Below are 18,020 nucleotides of genomic sequence, written 5' to 3'. Positions count from 1 at the left end.
GTGGAAATTAAACAACATGCTATTAAATAACCAATGGGTCCAAGAAGAAATAAATTAGAAAATACTTTAAGAATGCATATCTCCTATGTGATGCAATAAAAGTAGTTCTCATACTCAAAAATTACATTCTCTAACTTGCCACCATAAGGCACTGAAAAAGAAAATTGAAACTACAGCAACCACAAGTATTAGGGTATACAAATTACTGAAACAGAAAAACAATTGAGAACCTCAACAAAGCCAAAAATTGTTTCTTTGAACACATCAACAGTGGCCACAATTTAAATAGACCAACCAACAAGGAAGAGAAACTATTCAAGTATTAATGAAATTTTTAAAAGGACACTAAACTTAAATAAAAATTTATTATAAAAGTACCCTATGAACAATTATATCTAAAATTTAGATATTTTTTAAGAACTGGACAAATTCTAAGAAAGATTCAAATTAGCAAAAATGAGTCAAAGAGAAATATAAAATCTTATCAAGTAAAGAGATTAAGTTAGTAATCAAAGCTACCACCTCGGGAAACTGACAATAGCAACAAAGTCTTCTAGCCAAGAATGCCTCTACCAAACTTTTAAAGTTGAATTAATACAATTATTTACAAACTCTTGCAAAAAAAATAGAGAATACACTTCCCAGTTTATTCTATGAAGCTAGTTACCCTAATAACAAAACCAGACAAAACATAAAAAAAAAACCCACAAACACAGAACAATATCTTTAACAAAAATAGATGAAAAAAATCCTCAGCAAAATGCTAATGACCAAAATCCAGCAATACATAAAACATAATATACTATAACCAGGCAGGACTTATCTCAGGAATGGAAGAAAAATATAAAATAAATGCATCATTAACTAGAGTCAATTATACTGAGTTTCATTTTCCCTATTGATTACCTACTAAGTTGCTTCCAGTTTTACAGTATTTTGTACCGCCATTCCTAGACTCATATCTGGACTGTTTCACAGTATCGACTTTAGAGAATATAGAGGGATAACCTTGGAAATAGAGAAACAATATTGTTCAGTGATTTTAAAAGCATATATATACACACAAGTGGTCAAAAAGTCATTTTAGCCAAAATGAATTCCATGTCAATGTAAATAAAATAACGAAATGATACCATCAATCAAAAAGAGATGAGAAAATGGAGGAAATGAATATTGGAAAATAGAGTCACTGACTTAATTGTTGGATTTCTGGTGAAGCAGGAAAACAAATTAAATTCTCTTCTGTAGAGTTATCCTATCTAGGGCCACATGTCTTTAACCTGGCACCAACGAAGTACTAAAACCATATAACAAAACAGCTTTTATTAATTCCATATTCATCAAATGATTTTCTGGTATACATTTGGGTCCTCATGTAACTTTGTCTATCTAGAAAGGACACTTTTTTTAATTTAAAAGGAATATTTCAGTTTCTACGCATTTCTTTACATTAACTGGCTTAAACACCGATCTCCGTTAGTTAATGTTAGTATACCCCTTACCCAAAACTGGATTAATAATCAGGTATCTGGGCAGGAAATGCTGTGCCGCAGGGTCTACTAGCAGTGAATGAGTAAGGAAATGATTTTGTGTCTTTCTGTAGTAAGGCATTCATAGCTTCTGTTTTACAAAGCATAATTATAGCTACCAATATTTTGGAGCCATAAATCATCAGTAAAAGGCTATATTTGTGTGCAAAACATTTGATATAAAAAGTTAAGGCTTCCAGTCTTATTTTTTGTTATAACTTTTCTAATTACATGGTACTATATTTTCAGATATGAGTACACACAATGAAAACAATTAAAAAAACAAAATTACCATTCACAGTTTGCCTTCTTTTCATCAAATTGGTCTCATGTCATATAAACGTTGTTTATTTTAGAGATGCAGTGTTCCTCTGTATTCATAACATCATCACTGAAGATGGTATTATGGTGAACATTTGGGTCATTACACTGGCTTATACTTTAACAGACTGCTATGAAATTGGATATTATCCCTTAAGCTCCAATGTCTGTATGGCCCTGATAATGCTGAAAATGCAGTCCTCATTGTACCTAACCTTAGGAAATGAATAAATGGCTATATGGAGTCCTGCCTCCCTTTGTGCTTTTGTATTCCTGAGGGCATGATTTTATACTACTTCACAGAATATGTCAAAGACTAATTGTGAAATATTTGGATGTAAGTTATTTGGATGTCCCTGATTACACAACATCTGCATGTAAGATAATACACTATTTTCAATTATGATTTTGTCAAGTTCTCAAAATACAGGATTGGCTTTTAACTGAAACTATTTCTGTGTGCCGGCGTAATACCATTTGTGCTATTTTCTTATATTTATTCTGTATATTAAAGAGACATTAATTAAAAGGGCTTTTGTGCTTATTTTAGACAATAAAGAAATTTATTATGAAAGTTTGCACATAAATATGCTGGATAGTCATTTCATAATAAAGTATGACATCATTTTATTTATGTCTCCCAAAGGGTAAAGATCATTCAAGCAGAAATGTCTCCTGTATCGGTATTTATTCACCTAAATAGACTGTTTTGGTTAAAATTTTAATGAAAAGTCATGCTTATATTACTGTATAATTTAGTATATGCATGGATATTTATCTGTTCAAAGTAGAGATGTAGTTGACATGAAGGGATGTCTGCCTAGTTCACAAAAGTATGACCATAAAAATATCATTTCTATGATACTCACTCCTTATGGGAGCCATCCCTTTGTCACTCCAACCTTGAAACTGTAATGTCAGAGATTATAGTATCTACTTCCCTGTGCAGTACTTTTTGATCCAAGTAATAGGTCCATGATCTGAGAATAGTCAAAGTGCATCTCAGATTTTTCAAGGGTTGGAGAGGGTGAAGGTTTCACTTCTGATGGTATATGTTGTAAGAATGAGTCTGTGTCTGTCAGTGCCAAAGAAGGATGGAATAATAAAGCTGATGCTCAGAGAAGAGGGAATGAGAGAGGTAACATTGACTATTTAAAATCCGTCCTGAGGTCAGACCCACAAATGCATTTTCTCTTATTTTATTTCAATGCTGATAAAACCTTCTTATGTTTATAGTTAGGTCAAATTAGTTTTTTGTATTTCAATTGAAATAACAGGTGTAAAAAAACACAAAAGTACCCCATTTCCCCTTGCAGATGTATTGTTCTGAAGCTAGACTGACGTTGAAATACTCGAGGTCAACTTAAAATGATACTATTTTACTGATGCCTTCATTTTTAGTATCTTTTCCTTAGATTTTTCAAGAGGTAAAAACATCTACTACAGATGTGTTACCTTTTGAGGTTGCTTTTCGTCTTGTTATCTGGTGTGTGTGTGGCTGGGACAATGGAACACGATGGAAAGACTGAAAATGATACAATTCTAAAAAGCTGTTTTTACAGTTTGAAGCCTAGCCTCAGAGTAAAATCCCAATACTATCATGCAAAAAATTACTAGGTTTGCACCAAGGATGAATAGGTTGGAAAACTAAAAAGGCCTGTGAGGCCCTATAAGAAGAACTTTATTAGTGTTTAATAAAGGTAAAGGTAAAGTACAACAGAAATAAAATGCAGGAAATCATTGAAAGTCTGTCTTTCAGGATCCTTTCTCAGTCTCACGGGCACATTTTATCTGTATATTATGAACCTTCAAGATTTGAGCTTACTATAATAATTTAAAGTGCAGAAAAGTCTTTTTAGCAGGCTCCCTCATACATTGCTGGTCATATACTTAAGCCACGTTGTGTAAACCATCAAACTAAACATTCTCAACGATGTAGACCAGTTGGCACTAAACTTAAAAGCAACATATTACGAATCACTAACTAGCACATGCCATTTTCATCTTGCTCACGGTCAGTGTTATGCTTCCAATGCATCTCTAGATATAAATATCAAGCTGTTCCAGTCCAACTGTAAAAGCCCTCTCTTATGTAACCATACATTGACATATATGAGAATATAAAATCTGTTGAGGAAAAAGTATCAAAGGATTGAGAAATCTACATAAATTTTAAAAAGAATTAAGAGAAAGCCAGGCTATATTTAATGTCATCAAAGATAATTCTAGTGCATTGGCAATTTTTTCACATGACTTTTCTTTCTTTTCCCCTTGACTGATTCTCTCCTAACTAGTTTTAATCAATTTTATAGAGTAATTTGCATATAAGGCACACATTTGTCCAGTTCAGTTTTACAAATTTATAAAGCTAGATAATCACCTACACAATCAAATATAGAATATTCCCTTCACCTACACATTTATTGCACGACCTTTGCCAATGAAATTCCCCACTTCAACCCCAGAAAGGTTTAATGCATTCTGTCTTGGGAATTTCAAATTTTATTAACATGGAAGCATACAGTATTTATTATTTAGTATCTGCCTTCTTTCCTCTAGTATATGATAAAAATTCCCCTTTAATTTTTTTTTTGTATAAAGGAATGACAATCCTTCAACTGTAAAAACCAAAGAACATGCCACCCAATTAATCACATGCCTTAGGGTATATTTCTGAGAAATAAGATACATATTTTAAAAGCAACTTTATTAAAACTCAGGGCTATTAATGTATGTATACAAATACAACACCAGAAAATAAAGTTGTTTCCAGGCCGGGAGCAGTGGCTCTCACCTGTAATCCCAGCACTTTGGGAGGCCGAGGTGGGCGCATCACGAGATCAGGAGATTGAGACCATCCTGGCTAACACGGTGAAACCCTGACTCTACTAAAAACACAAAAAATTAGCTGGGCTTGGTAACCTGCGCCTGCAGTCCCAGCTACTTGGGAGGCTGAGGCTGCAGAATGGCCTGACCCCGGGAGTCGGAGCTCGCAGTGAGCTGAGACCATGCCACTGCATTCCAGCCTGGGCAACAGAGTGAGACTCCGTCTCGAAAAAAAAAGAGAAAAGCTTCTGCAAAGCAGAGGAAGCAATCAGTAGAATAAAGAAACAGGCCGGGAGCGGTGGCTCACGCCTGTACACCCAACACTTTGGGAAGCTGAGGCTCGCCAATCACGAAGCCAGGAGATCGAGACCATCCTGGCTAACACGGTGAAACCCTGTCTCTACTAAAAAGACAAAAAAAGTCCCGGTGTGGTGGCAGGCGCCTATAGTCCCAGCTATTCGGGAGGCCAAGGCAGGAAAATGGAGTGAACCCAGGAGGCAGAGCTTGCAGTGAGCGGAGATCGCGCCACTGCACTCCAACCTGGGCGACAGAGCAAGACTCCGTCTAAAAATAATTAAATTAAATTAAAATTTAAAAAAAATGAAACAACCCAGAGAATGGAAGCAAGTATTTGCAAACTATGCCTCAGGCAACGGGTTCATACACGAAATACATAACTGAAACTGCTCAAAAGCAAAAATACAAATGATCTTATTTAAAAAAACTACCCGAAACTTTGTCCCCCACCATTATTTCCCTACCTTCTTTTCCCGACCGCCTTTGGCCCCCTCCCTCTCACCACCCTTTTTCTTCCATCTGCCCCCAAAACTTCCATCATTTTTTTCCCACCCTCATTTCACAAAGCCTTCTCTACTCTCGTGCTCAACACCCTTTTCCCCATCCATCTACCCAAACCCTTTCCCCAGTTTCTTCCCACCGTCTTTTCCCCTTATCCCTGGCCACCCTCTTTTTCCCCCTCCCGCTCTCATCACCCTCTTTTGCTCCTTTAAGCAAAAACATTTTCCTCCGTCTTTTCCCAAAACCTTCTCTCCACTCCTGCTCACTACCCTCTTTTCCCCCTTCATCCACCCAAAAACTGTTTTCTTCATCGTCTTTCCCCCTGTTCCTCCTTGCCATTCTCTTTACCTTCTCCATCTACCCAAAAACATTTCCCTGGTCTTTTCACAAAGCCTTCTCCCCACTCCTATTCACCTCCCTCTTTCCACTTCCATCTACACCCCAAAACTTTCCCCCTTTTCAAAGTCTCCCCCCTTTACCACTCATGCTCTTTCCCCTATCCTGCTTGCCACCCTCTTTTTTGCCCTCCATCTACCCCAAACCATTTTTCGGTCGTTTTCCCAACCCCCTATCCCTGGCTCCCTCTCGCCACCCACCCTCTTTCCTCCTCCTCGTCACCGTCTTTCCCCACTATATCTATCCAAACAATTTTTACCCACCGTCTTTTCTTTCTCCACCGTCTTTCTTTCCTACCACTGTCTTTTCACAAAACCTTGTCTTCCTCTTGCTGGCTACCCTCTTTTCCCTTCTCCCACTTGCTACCCTGTTTTGCTCCTCAACACAAAAACTCCCCCCCACCCCACTGTATTTTCTCCCCACCGTCTTTTCACAAAACCTTCTCTCCCTACTGCTAGCCCCATTTTCCCCCCATCACCTCCCCGTTTTTCCTTTTCCCACTTGCCACCCTCTTTTCCACCTCCATCTACCCTTAAACTTTTTACCCACCGTCTTTCTGCAAAACCTTTCTTCCCTCCCACTCCCCACCCTGTTTTTACACCTCCATCTACCCAAAAACTTTTTTCCCCACCATCTTTTCGCCGACATCTTTCTGCAACACCTTCTCCGGCTAAGCTATCCTTTTTTCGCTTTGGCACTAACTACCGTCTTTACTCCCCTCCATCTACCCCAAAACTGTTTTCCTTCTCCTACCGCTCCAGCCGTGCTGCTATCTCTCCGTTGCTGCCAACAACCGCAGCGAGGCGAGCCACGCTGCCCCGGCTCCAGCCTCCAGCATACCGCAAGTGACTCCTGATTCCTAGTCCTCTACGTCGGGCAGCGAGCAACTCCACAGCAAAATACAGGAACCTGAAAACGCCTGATCACTCTTCAGCATCATTTATATACTGCGGTTATGCCCACGGAGGTTCCTGGACTGCATGTTTTGATTGGATGAGAAAAAAACCTCCAGGCTTACTCTGATTGGACTTTATGATCATGTTCTGACTGGATAAGAGCAAGTCTGAACACAACCAATCACAGAATGAAAATAAAGTCCAATCAGAGTAGGCCTAGAGGTTTTTTCTTGTCCAACCAGAACATGTAATCCAGGAACTGTATTTGCATAACCTCGTATATAAAGTATGCTGAGGTCGCATCAGGTCATTTCAGGCTGTCTTGTGTCCAGCCCTGCTGGACACAGAAACTTGCCCTGCTGGATATGAAACCTCATAATAGTAGAGTAATTTGAAAAGTGTGGCATTGGCACAAGAAAAGACAGACAAATCAAATTAGTCTAGAATTGTGGACAAGTAGGAATATACTTTATAATGAAGATGGCTTTGTTTTTCTTTCTTTCTTTTTTTTTTTTTTGAGATGGAGTCTCACTCTGTTGCCCCGGCTGGTGTGCAATGGCATGATCTCGGCTCACTGCAACCTCCACCTCCCAGGCTCAAGTGATTCTCCTGCCTCAGCCTCCCAAGTAGCTGGGATTACAGGTGCATGTCACCATGCCTGGCTAATTTTTGTATTTTTAGTAGAAAAGAAGTTTCACCATGTTGGCCAGGCTGGTCTCGAACTCCTGACCTCAAGTGATCCACCCGCCTCAGCCTCCCAGAGTGCTGGGATTACAGGAGCCACCGCTCCTGGCCTTCTTTTTCTTTATTTGCTTTTTCAGTTCCATAGACGCATGCAAAGAGTAACATAACAAATGTCCATCTACCTACCATCTGTGATTACAAAACTTAGTATTTTATCATTCTTGGTTCAGAATTATTTAATAAAGACAATACTTCCTCTGCACAAATGCTTACCTTAAAACCACTCTTGAATTCTTTTCACAATTGACTTATCAACTCTCAAATTTAAAACCATGTGTTTTTGTCTTTATATTCCTCAGACATTTATAGAAAGGTATTTACTGAGCGGTTACTATGTGCCAGATATTATGCTGTTTTTATATACTGTTTTTACTTTATATAGCTAATTACATTATTTGTCACATATTAACCTATTTTAAATATGAAAAGAAATGATGTATTAATATTTTCAAATCTTGATAACTTTTATTAAGTAAATACTTGAGAGGAAGCTTTTACAGGTAATTGTGGTTTTATTTATGTAGATATAGTTATAATTTATTAGAAGTACACTTGGTGTTTTAGTTCTTATTAATTCTATTTTTTTCCCATCCTGTTTAGATGGTTTCCTAGAAACATGATTATTTATTGGCGTTGATCTCACAGTCTGGTGAGGACTTCTTTGCTGATAATGTCAAGTTCAGGTTATCCTCCCAACCAAGGAGCATTCAGCACAGAACAAAGTCATTATCCTCCTCACTCTGTAAGGTATACATTTCCCAGCACCCACCACCAGCAGGTAAGGAACAAATACTATGCCAATTGCACATGTTTTTTGTGTTTTTCTTTACTTTTCCTATTTAATACACATGTTGGTAGAAACCACCAAATTTACCCTTTTTTTTTTAAAGTGGCAAGAGCTATTTACAAAGACGAGGAACCAAAGGTTGGGAATTAATTATTTCTGTCTTCTTACTGTGGCTTTATGCCGATTTGAAGAGTTGAACTTGTCTTTGCTTTTGATGACAGGAGTTGATGATAAATAGAAAACTTATCAATTCTCAAGAATTTCTAGGGTAAGACCTTTATTTATACTCCCAAGTTGTGGTTGAGTTTTAAGCTGGCCAGATAACTTGGCATGTCTCGAGTGATGGCCAGGATAAAGACCCCTGTCTTCTTGAGAGACTGATGGTAGGAAGATGTGTATAGTAGGTAGGAAGGAAGGGATGGTAGACAGGAAGGAAGACTTTATCATAGGAAGAGTTTGTAAGAGATTGATTTACCTTGTGAAAAATAAAGTATGAGGTGAAATAATCATCTCACAGTAGACCAAGGATATGGGTATAAGAGGTTTAAAGAAAAATAGGAAAGGACGGGAAAAAACGGTCATCTCAGAGACTGAGAAAGCAGATTTGTCATCAGAATGTACTACGGGGTCCTACTGAGGACTCCTGTGAAGTGCAGTCATGATTGCAGTTAGAATGGACATTCCTACGTTGTTCCTGTGTAGGGAGGCATTTAGTCTTTCACCATTACGTGTAATGTTAGTTGCACGTTTTTGTTGATGCCTTTTTTGGTTGAAGAGGTTGCTTTCTGTTCCTAGTTTCAGAATTTCTGTCATGATTGGATGTTGAATTTTGCTTGTGTCATCCCCCTACCCCAGTGTTATTCATCTGATTACCAATTTTCCGGATTATTGTTGCTGCTGGTTTTTTCATAAAATCAGGCCGGGCGCAGTGGCTCACGCCTGTAATCCCAGCACTTTGGGAGGCTGAGGCGGGTGGATCACTTGAGGTCAGGAGTTTGAGATCAGCCTGGCCAACATGGTTATACCCCATCTCTACTAAAAATATGAAAAAATTAGCCAGGCATTGTGGCAGGCACCTGTAATCCCAGCTACTTGGGAGGCTGAGGCTGGAGAATTGCTTGAACCCGGGAGGCAGAGGTTGCAGTGAGCCAAAATCGTGCTGGTGCACTCCAGCCTGGGCAACAAAAGTGAAACCCCGTCTTAAAAAAAAAACAAAATCAACTTTGCAGTTGAGTTTATATATATACACATATATCTATATTAGAATGCACTTATTATATGTGTACATTGTAACAAATTTTGACAAATTCATGAACTCATAGAACCATCACCAAAATGAAGATGAACAACATTTCTAACACTCCAGCACGTTCCTTGGCACCCCATCCTCCTTGGCACCCACCCGTGTCAGTCCTCCTCCCCCACTTCCTACTAACCTCAGCTCCTAGGAAACCACTGATCTGCTCTCTATCATAAAACATTGTATATGTTCTGAGCTTCATGGGAACTCTTTTGTCTATGACCTCTTTTGCTTCCCATAGTACTTCTGTGATCTACCCATGTCTGGCATGTCTCAGTTCTTTCCTTTTTATTGTTGAGTATGGGTATACCACAATTTGTTTACCCAGTCACCTATTACAGTTTTTGATTTTATTTTATTTTATTATTATTATACTTTAAGTTTTAGGGTACATGTGCAAAATATGCAGGTTAGTTACATATGTATACATGTGCCATGCTGGTGTGCTGCACCCATTAACTCATCATTTAGCATTAGGTATATCTCCTAATGCTATCCCTCCCCCCTCCCCCCACCCCACAACAGTCCCCAGAGTGTGATGTTCCCCTTCCTGTGTCCATGTGTTCTCATTGTTCAATTCCCACCTATGAGTGAGAACATGTGGTGTTTGGTTTTTTGTCCTTGTGATAGTTTACTGAGAATGATGATTTCCAATTTCATCCATGTCCCTACAAAGGACATGAACTCATCATTTTTTATGGCTCTCCAAAGGATACTGTTAAGAAAATGAGGCAATACTTCTTTTAATTATCTAGATACAACAGATATATAGATATATGTTTTCTAAGTAATTTTACTTCTATAATAATCAAAAACTGGACCATCGAGGCTAGGTCCAGTTTTTGATTATTATAGGTAAAATTACTTAGAAAACAAATATTTGTTGTATCTAGATTATTAAAAGAAGTATTGCTTCATTTTCTTAACAGTATCCTTTGGAGAGCATACATTTTTTATTTGTATCAAGTCCGATGTACTTTTTTTTTTGGAGATAGAGTCTTGCTCTGTTGCCCAGGCTGGAGTGCTATGGTGCCATCTCAGCTCACTGCAACCTCTGTCTCCCAAGTTCAAGAAATTCTCCTGCCTCAGCCTCCTGAGTAGCTGGAATTACAGGCATGTGCCACCACGCCCAGGTAATTTTTCTATTTTTAGTAAAGGTGGAGTTTCACCGTGTTGGCCCGGCTGGTCTCGAACTTCTGAACTCAAGTGATCCGCCCACCTCAGCCTCCCAAAGTGTTGGGATTATAGGCATGAGCCACTGCACCTGGCCTTTTCTTTCTTCCTTCCTTCCTTCCTTCCTTTCTTTCTTTCTTCTTTTTCTTTCTTTTTCTTCTTTTTCTTCCTTTCTTTCTTTCTTTCTCTCTCTCTTTCTCTCTCTGCCCTCTTTCTCCACTTTCTTTCTTTGAGTCTCACTCTGTCACCCAGACTAGAGTGGGCAGTTGTGTGATCCCGGCTCACTGCAACCTCCTCTTCCTCGTTCAAGCAATTCTCCTGCTTCAGCCTCCCAAGTAGCTGGGATTACAAACACCTGCCACCATGCCTGGCTAATTTTTTGTATTTTTAGTAGGGTTTCGCCATGTTGGCCAGGCTAGTCTCGAACTCCTGACCTTAGGTGATCTACCCGCCTCAGCCTCCCAAAGTGCTGGGATTTCAGGTGTGAGCCCACTATGTGTGGCCGGGATTGATACTTTTTCATCTTAGATATTTGATAGAATTTGTCAGTGAAACTGTTGGGCCCAGAATTTTTTTTTGTGGGAAGAATTTAAATATGAACTCAATTTCTTTCATAGTTATAATTCAGATACTCAATTTTTTCTTGAGTCAGTTTCGGTATATTTTGTTGTTTAAGGTATCAGATTTATTGACATAATTTGTCTCAATATTTCCTCATCATTTCAGTGCCTTTGAGATATGTTGAGATGTTGTTCCTCATGTTCATAATGTTTGTTTTTATTATTTTTTAATCAGTCCACCTAAAGGTTTATCAATTTAATAGATTCTTGAAGAGCTAGCTTTGGTTTCAATCATTTTCACTATTTTTTTATTTCACTGATTTCCACTCTTTATTGTTTTTTTTCTTCTCTAATTGCCTGTATATATATCATTTCTGACATCCTTCTTTCTTTTTGTGTCTTCAAGTTTTCTTCTGATATTATTGTGTTTTTGCCTGAAGCACTTCATTTCTCTCAGTTTAGGTCTTTTGGCAATTAATTCTCTCAGCTTTTATTTGCCTGAAAAAGTTTTTATTTCTGAAGACAATTTTCTCTAGATATAGAATTCTAAGTTGACAGTTTCAGTATTTTAAGAGATGTCATATCATTGTATTCTGGCTTGTATGGTTTCTGACTAGAAGCCTGTGGTCATTCTTCATTTTTGTTCATTAATATATAAAACACATTTTCCCCCCTGTGGCTACTTTTTTTTTTTTTTTGAGGCATTATTGCTCTGTCATTCAGGCTGAAGAGCAGTGGTATGATCTCGGCCCACTGCAACCTCCGCCTCCCGGGTTCAAGCAATTCTCGTGCCTCAGTCCCCTGAGTAGCTGGGGCTACAGGCACGCACTACGATGCCCAGCTATTTTTTTTTTTTTTTGAGACAGAGTTTCACTCTTGTTGCCCAGGCTGGAGTGCAATGATGCGATCTTGGCTCACCACAACCTCCGCTTCCCGGGTTCAAGTGATTCTCCTGCGTCAGCCTCCCAAGTAGCTAGGATTATAGGCATGCGCCACCATGCCTGGCTAATTTTGTATTTTTTAGTAGAGACGGGGTTTCACCATGTTGTTCAGGCTGGTCTCAAACTCCTGACCTCAGGTGATCCATCCGCCTCAGCCTCCCAAAGTGCTGGGATTACAGGCATGAGCCACTGTGCCTGGCCCCAGCTAATTTTTTGTATTTTTATTAGGGACAAGTTTTCACTATGTTGGCCAGGCTGGTCTCGAACTCCTGGCCTCAAGTGATCTGCCTGCCTAACATATTCTAATATTTTTCCCAGTGTCTTTTTGTTTCAATTTTTCTTTTTTTTTTAAAGCATACTGAAGTTTAAAATGTTTTTACTGCCATCAAATCTTTTTTCTATAATGTTTATTAACCTTTATGCCTAATTGCCCTTTCTTCCCTGATATCAGATAAATAAGTACCCACACATTTTCTTTGAGTTCTCATGCAATGAAGAGTAATTTAAAAGATAATAAATGTATCTACAATTTATTTTCAAATAGTTCAGCCAAAATGAAGTTTTAGGCACATACACAGAGACACACAGAAAGCAAATATGTTAAAATGTTAACTACTGGTGAATCTAGATGAAGGATAAATGAGTGTCCATTATACTGTTCCTTCAACTTTTAAGTGAATTTGAAATTTTTCAAAATAGTAAGTTGGATGGGGAAAAATTCTTTGCTGTAAGCTAGAAATTAGCTAAGCTTCTAGGTGTTTTGTGACCCACCTAATCATGTGAAACATCTTTATCATACAGTAGTCTGTGGGGTTTATAAGAAATGTTCTGCTGCATTAAAAAAAAGAAATTTAAAATTATAGTGAATAAAGGTCATCTTCCATGGCTGAATACATTACCACAAATGTAATTTATTGAATTTCATTTTTTAGCAGAAAAGTGTCTTAAAAACTGATTCATTAAAATGAGACATGTTGTGTTGTAGTGTGACCCATTTCCATGTTATAGTTGAGAAACTGGATGTTCAGAAAAATTAAGTGACCTAGGTACCTGAGTTGGAATTAACCCAGGACCCCTGACTCTAGTCCTGCTTTTTTCCTCTAAAGTGTAAACCATTACTACTACTGCTAACTAATACTTCTCTTTCCGTCTCCCTCTCCCCATTCTCTCCCAACTGCCCACCTCCAGAAGTAAGGATTTAAAAAGAACTAACATTTCTTAGATTTTTTTAAAATGTTAAGCCTAGGTATATCATTTATAGAAGAATTAAATAAGCTTGAAAGAAAAAATTACCTACAGTTTTACCACTTAAAAGTTATTAACATTTTCATGTTGATTCTTCCCTAATTGTGTGTGTATTATGTTAATTTTAATTTAATTTTATTTTATTTTATGGGTTTTTTTATTTATTTTTTTTGATGCTGCTCCTTGTGGAACAGGGCTAACCCATAGGCAGTGTGTCCAGAGTCAGCCCATACGAATATTTTAATGTGCTCACTTTGTACATTCTGTTTAACTTTACTTTTGCTTAAATACGTGCTTAGCTTCTTTTTGTGCCAATAAGTTTACAACTGTATTGTTAGTGGCTACTTAGTATTCCACATGTGAATAAATAAAGTTCACTGATTAAATGAAGTTATTTCCTTAATCAAACATCATACATTCAGGTTACCTGTTTGTTCAGAAGTACGGTGTTGTGACATGCATTTTTTTTTTTTTTTTGAGACGGAGTCTCACTTTGTTGCCCAGGCTGGAGTGCAGTGGCACGATCTTGGCTCACTGCAACCTATACCTCCCAGTGATTCCCTGCCTCAGGCTCCTGAGTAGCTGGGACTACAGGCGCATGCCACCAAGTTCAGCTAATTTTTGTATTTTTAGTGGAGATGAGGTTTCACCATGTTGGCCAGGCTGGTCTCGAACTCCTGACCTCAGGTGATCTGCCCACCTTGGCCTCCCAAAGTGCTGGGATTATAGGTGTGAGCCACTGCAGCTGGCCCATACATTATTTAGGTTGTTTTTTTTTTGTATGCATTCTTACTTATTTCCTTAAGGTAGACTTCTTTTAGTATAATTAATTACAGACCAGGTTGATTTTTAAGGTTCAGTGGGTATTTCCAGATTGTCCTGCAAAAGAGTAGGGCCAGTTCTTAACTCCTGACAAAAGTGTATAAAGGTACCCACTTCTTGGCCGGGCGCAGTGGTTCACGCCTGTAATCTCAGCACTTTGGAAAGCTGAGGCAGGCAGATCACCAGAGGTCAGGAGTTCGAGACAAGCCTGGCCAACATGGTGAAACCCCGTCTCTACTAAAAATACAAAAATTAGCCGGGCCTGGTGGCAGGCGCCTGTAATCCCAGCTACTCAGGAGGTTGAGGCAAGAGAATCACTTGAACCTGAGAGGCAGAGGTTGCAGTGAGCTGAGATTGCGCCATTGCACTTCAGCCTGGGGGACAAGAGTGAGACTTCGTCTCAAAAAATAAAAAATAAAAATAAAAATAAATAAAGGTACCCACTCCTTCTGTATCCTTGCTGACACCACGTTTATTGTTTTACAAAAAGATTGTTAATTTGATGAATGATTGTTTTTAAGTTATTATTTGTTAGTAAAATTTAACATTTTTTATTTGTTTATTGGTTATTTTTCCTGTTTTGTAAATTGTTTTTTCATATATGTTGCCCATTTTTTTGTTGGTTTATTTTATATTGAGTTGTTAGAGTGCATGTTTTGCAAATGTTTTCCCTGTTCATTCATTTGCATTTTTAATTTGTTATTACTGATTTGATAAGCAGAAGATTGTGTTTTTGCGTGTGTGTGTGTTTTTTTTTTTTTTTTTTTTGAGACGGTGTCTTCCTCTGTCACCCAGGTTGGAGTGCAGTGGTGCCATCTCTGTTCACCGCAACCTCAGCCTCCCAAGTAGTTGGGATTACAGGCTCGCACCACCACATCTAGCGATTTTTGTATTTTTAGTAGAGATGGGGTTCTACCATGTTGGCCAGGCTGGTCTCGAACTCCTCACCTCAAGTGATCTGCCTGCCCCGGCCTCCCAAAATGCTGGGATTACAGGTGTGAGCCATCGTGCCCAGCAGAAGATTGTTTTTTATTTTGTCCATCAATCTCTATTTTTTGAAAACTAATGTCTTTTATATCTTTTGCTTTTGGCCTTCCTGAACCCAAGATAATGTGAATCTTTTTTTTTTTAACTTGAGGTTTTTTTTGATTTGCTAATAAGCCTCTTATAAATGTTTGCTATTACTTGACTTTTTTTTTTTGATGTAAGATATGAGGTAAGAATCTAATTCTTTTTCTTCAGGATTGGTATCTGGCTGTTTCAACCCAAGATTGTAAACTTCATGAAGGCAGATATCTTGTCTGTTTTGATCCACCACCCTATTCCTGTTATATAAGTAGGCACTTGAGGATTTGGTTTCTTATTAAATATTTAATATTTAGAAAGGAAGTCAGTGGAAAATATTTCTTTGTAATATTAATTGTTTGGGCATGCATCAGAATCACCTGAGGAGCACTTTTGAAGTCTGCTGAATCAAAATGTAATCTCTTTTGCTATTATATATGATTCTGTAACACAAATTTACTCATATGCATATAGTGGGAGAATGATATTCATGTATCATGAAAGCCCTGGTGGTTCACCAAAGATCTTTCTTTATGCATTAACATTTCTAAGTTCTCAGGAGTACGCTGTCTCATAATGAAAGAAAAAGGCTTCACAACACATGAAGACTTAAAAATATTTCAACATTCTGCATTTAGTTTTCATTTAGTGCAAGTAGTAACTGGTTTAGTGAATTTAAGAACTGTTGTGCTTTTCACAGTGTTAGTGAAGATTCGAGCATTGAAAAGACAATGTGAAGACAAATTTTCTTGTATGTTTTTAACGTTGATAAAGGAGGGAGGGGGAGAAAAAGAGGTTGATAAAGATGGTTGTATGCCAAGTCTGAGGTTTTTTTTCTTTTATTTGAGACGGAGTCTCACTCTGTCACCCATGCTGGAGTGCAGTAGTGCAATCTCAGCTCACTGCAACCTCTCCCTCCTGGGTTCAAGCCATTCTCCTGCCTCAGCCTCCTGAGTAGCTGGGACTACGGGTGCCCGCCACCACGCCCAGCTAATTTTTGTATTTTTTAGTAGAGATGGGGTTTCACCATGTTGGTCAGACTGGTCTTGAACTCCTGACCTTGTGATCTGCCCGCCTTGGCATCCCAAAGTGCTGGGATTACAGGCATAAGCCACCATGCCCGGCCACTGATATTTTGTTTAGATGAAACATACTGGTTTATTTTGGAAGCCAGCGACCTCACGGATTTACATCTTAAGAGAGGAATCATAAACTGTAGGGCTTAAAGCTGCCAAAGATTGACTGTATGCCAGATGCAAAGGATACTGGAGCTTTAACTCTATTAAGTCTATTAGAATTGTTATTGCTTTTATTGGTGCTTTCCTTACAGAATTGTACAGGTTTTAGGGTGTAGCCATAATCTTATTTTCCCAGAAGGCCTCTTAGATTCAGTGCATACTATTACAGAATATGAGGCTTTTCCTCAGTGTATATTAGCTGAAATATCTGTACTAAGGTGTTTTGAAGCAACTGTCCAGTTATCTCCTGTATGCATTCTTGGCTCAGAACTATTGACTTTTCACAGTTCCTTAATCATTATTTAATACATTTTAGGATTCTGTAATCCTGTGAACTACCCTCACTGTAGGTTTCTCATAGTCTAAGTAAAATTAGTACTCTAAAAGTTATCTGTTTTATAATATTGCTTATATCTTTACAGCAGACTGGAAATTAATAGGGTGTGTGTGGATGTGTGTTGGAGGGTAGTGGATTTTGGGTGAAGGGGCTTTCATTCTGCTACAGCTCTGCTGATTTGGAGGTGTAATGGGATGTTTTTGGCTAAGGAAATGTTACGTATGCTGTAGAGTGGGCTTTATGAAAGTAGGCCCAGAGATAGTAGCAGCTGAAGTTCCTAGGTCACTTCTCTGACTTTTGTACCTCAGTTTTGGTTTGGAAAGCCTGAAAACTTTTGATAGGAACACTTGGCCATGTTATAGTTGTTAAGTTGGGTGGACACACAGGTTTTGCCTGGAATAATACTATTTCCCAGCCAGTTGTTCAGACCATTTGAAGAGCCATTGCAAGGAAACGGCTGAGAAGTTGGTATCTTCCTTTGTCGTGATTGCATTATTTACCTATAAATTCTCTATAATTTCAGTATTGTTACACTAGAGGCTGATCAACACTAACTCACCTGACTTTGTATAGCTTTTAGGCTCTTCAAAATAGTACATGGTATATCTAAACTATAAAAGTGAGGTGAGAATTTGCATATATGTAAATATGAAAGTTACTACTAAAGGTTTCATTGGACACATAGTACACATGGCTCTGCTGTGGTTTAAAACCGACTTTTTCATTTAAGGCAATCTGGACTCTATTAGTGAGAAATAAATTGTTTTTCTTGGTTTTATTCTCTAAAGGATCCAGCATTCGGAGGCAAACATGGAGCTCCATCCTCTCCAATATCAGGGCAACCATGTGGAGATGATCAAAATGCTTCACCTTCAAAACTTTCAAAGGAAGAGTTAATACAGAGTATGGGTCGTGTAGATTGAGAAATTGCAAAAATAAAACAGCAGATCCTTAAGCTGAAAAAGAAACAAGTAAAAGTCTTTGTCTAATATATTCTAAGAATGTATGTTTTTCTCCCTACAGAAGGTATTTTTGAGTTTTC

At 38.2% G+C, this 18,020-nt stretch overlaps 1 protein-coding gene and 1 pseudogene across 1 annotated transcript in view; one reads left to right on the top strand and one right to left on the bottom strand.

Moving 5' to 3' along the window:
* LOC129017989 (protein FAM182B-like) overlaps nucleotides 1–18,020 on the bottom strand; it is a 789,280-nt gene that overhangs the window by 737,050 nt on the left and 34,210 nt on the right. The gene's annotated exons all lie outside the window — the stretch shown is intronic.
* On the top strand, nucleotides 8,181–17,967 carry LOC134738679 (putative nuclear receptor corepressor 1-like protein NCOR1P1; annotated as a pseudogene).

Source organism: Pongo pygmaeus, chromosome 19, assembly GCF_028885625.2.
Source record: "Pongo pygmaeus isolate AG05252 chromosome 19, NHGRI_mPonPyg2-v2.0_pri, whole genome shotgun sequence".
NCBI lineage: Eukaryota > Metazoa > Chordata > Mammalia > Primates > Hominidae > Pongo > Pongo pygmaeus.
This window is presented reverse-complemented; position numbering and strand designations above follow the sequence as displayed.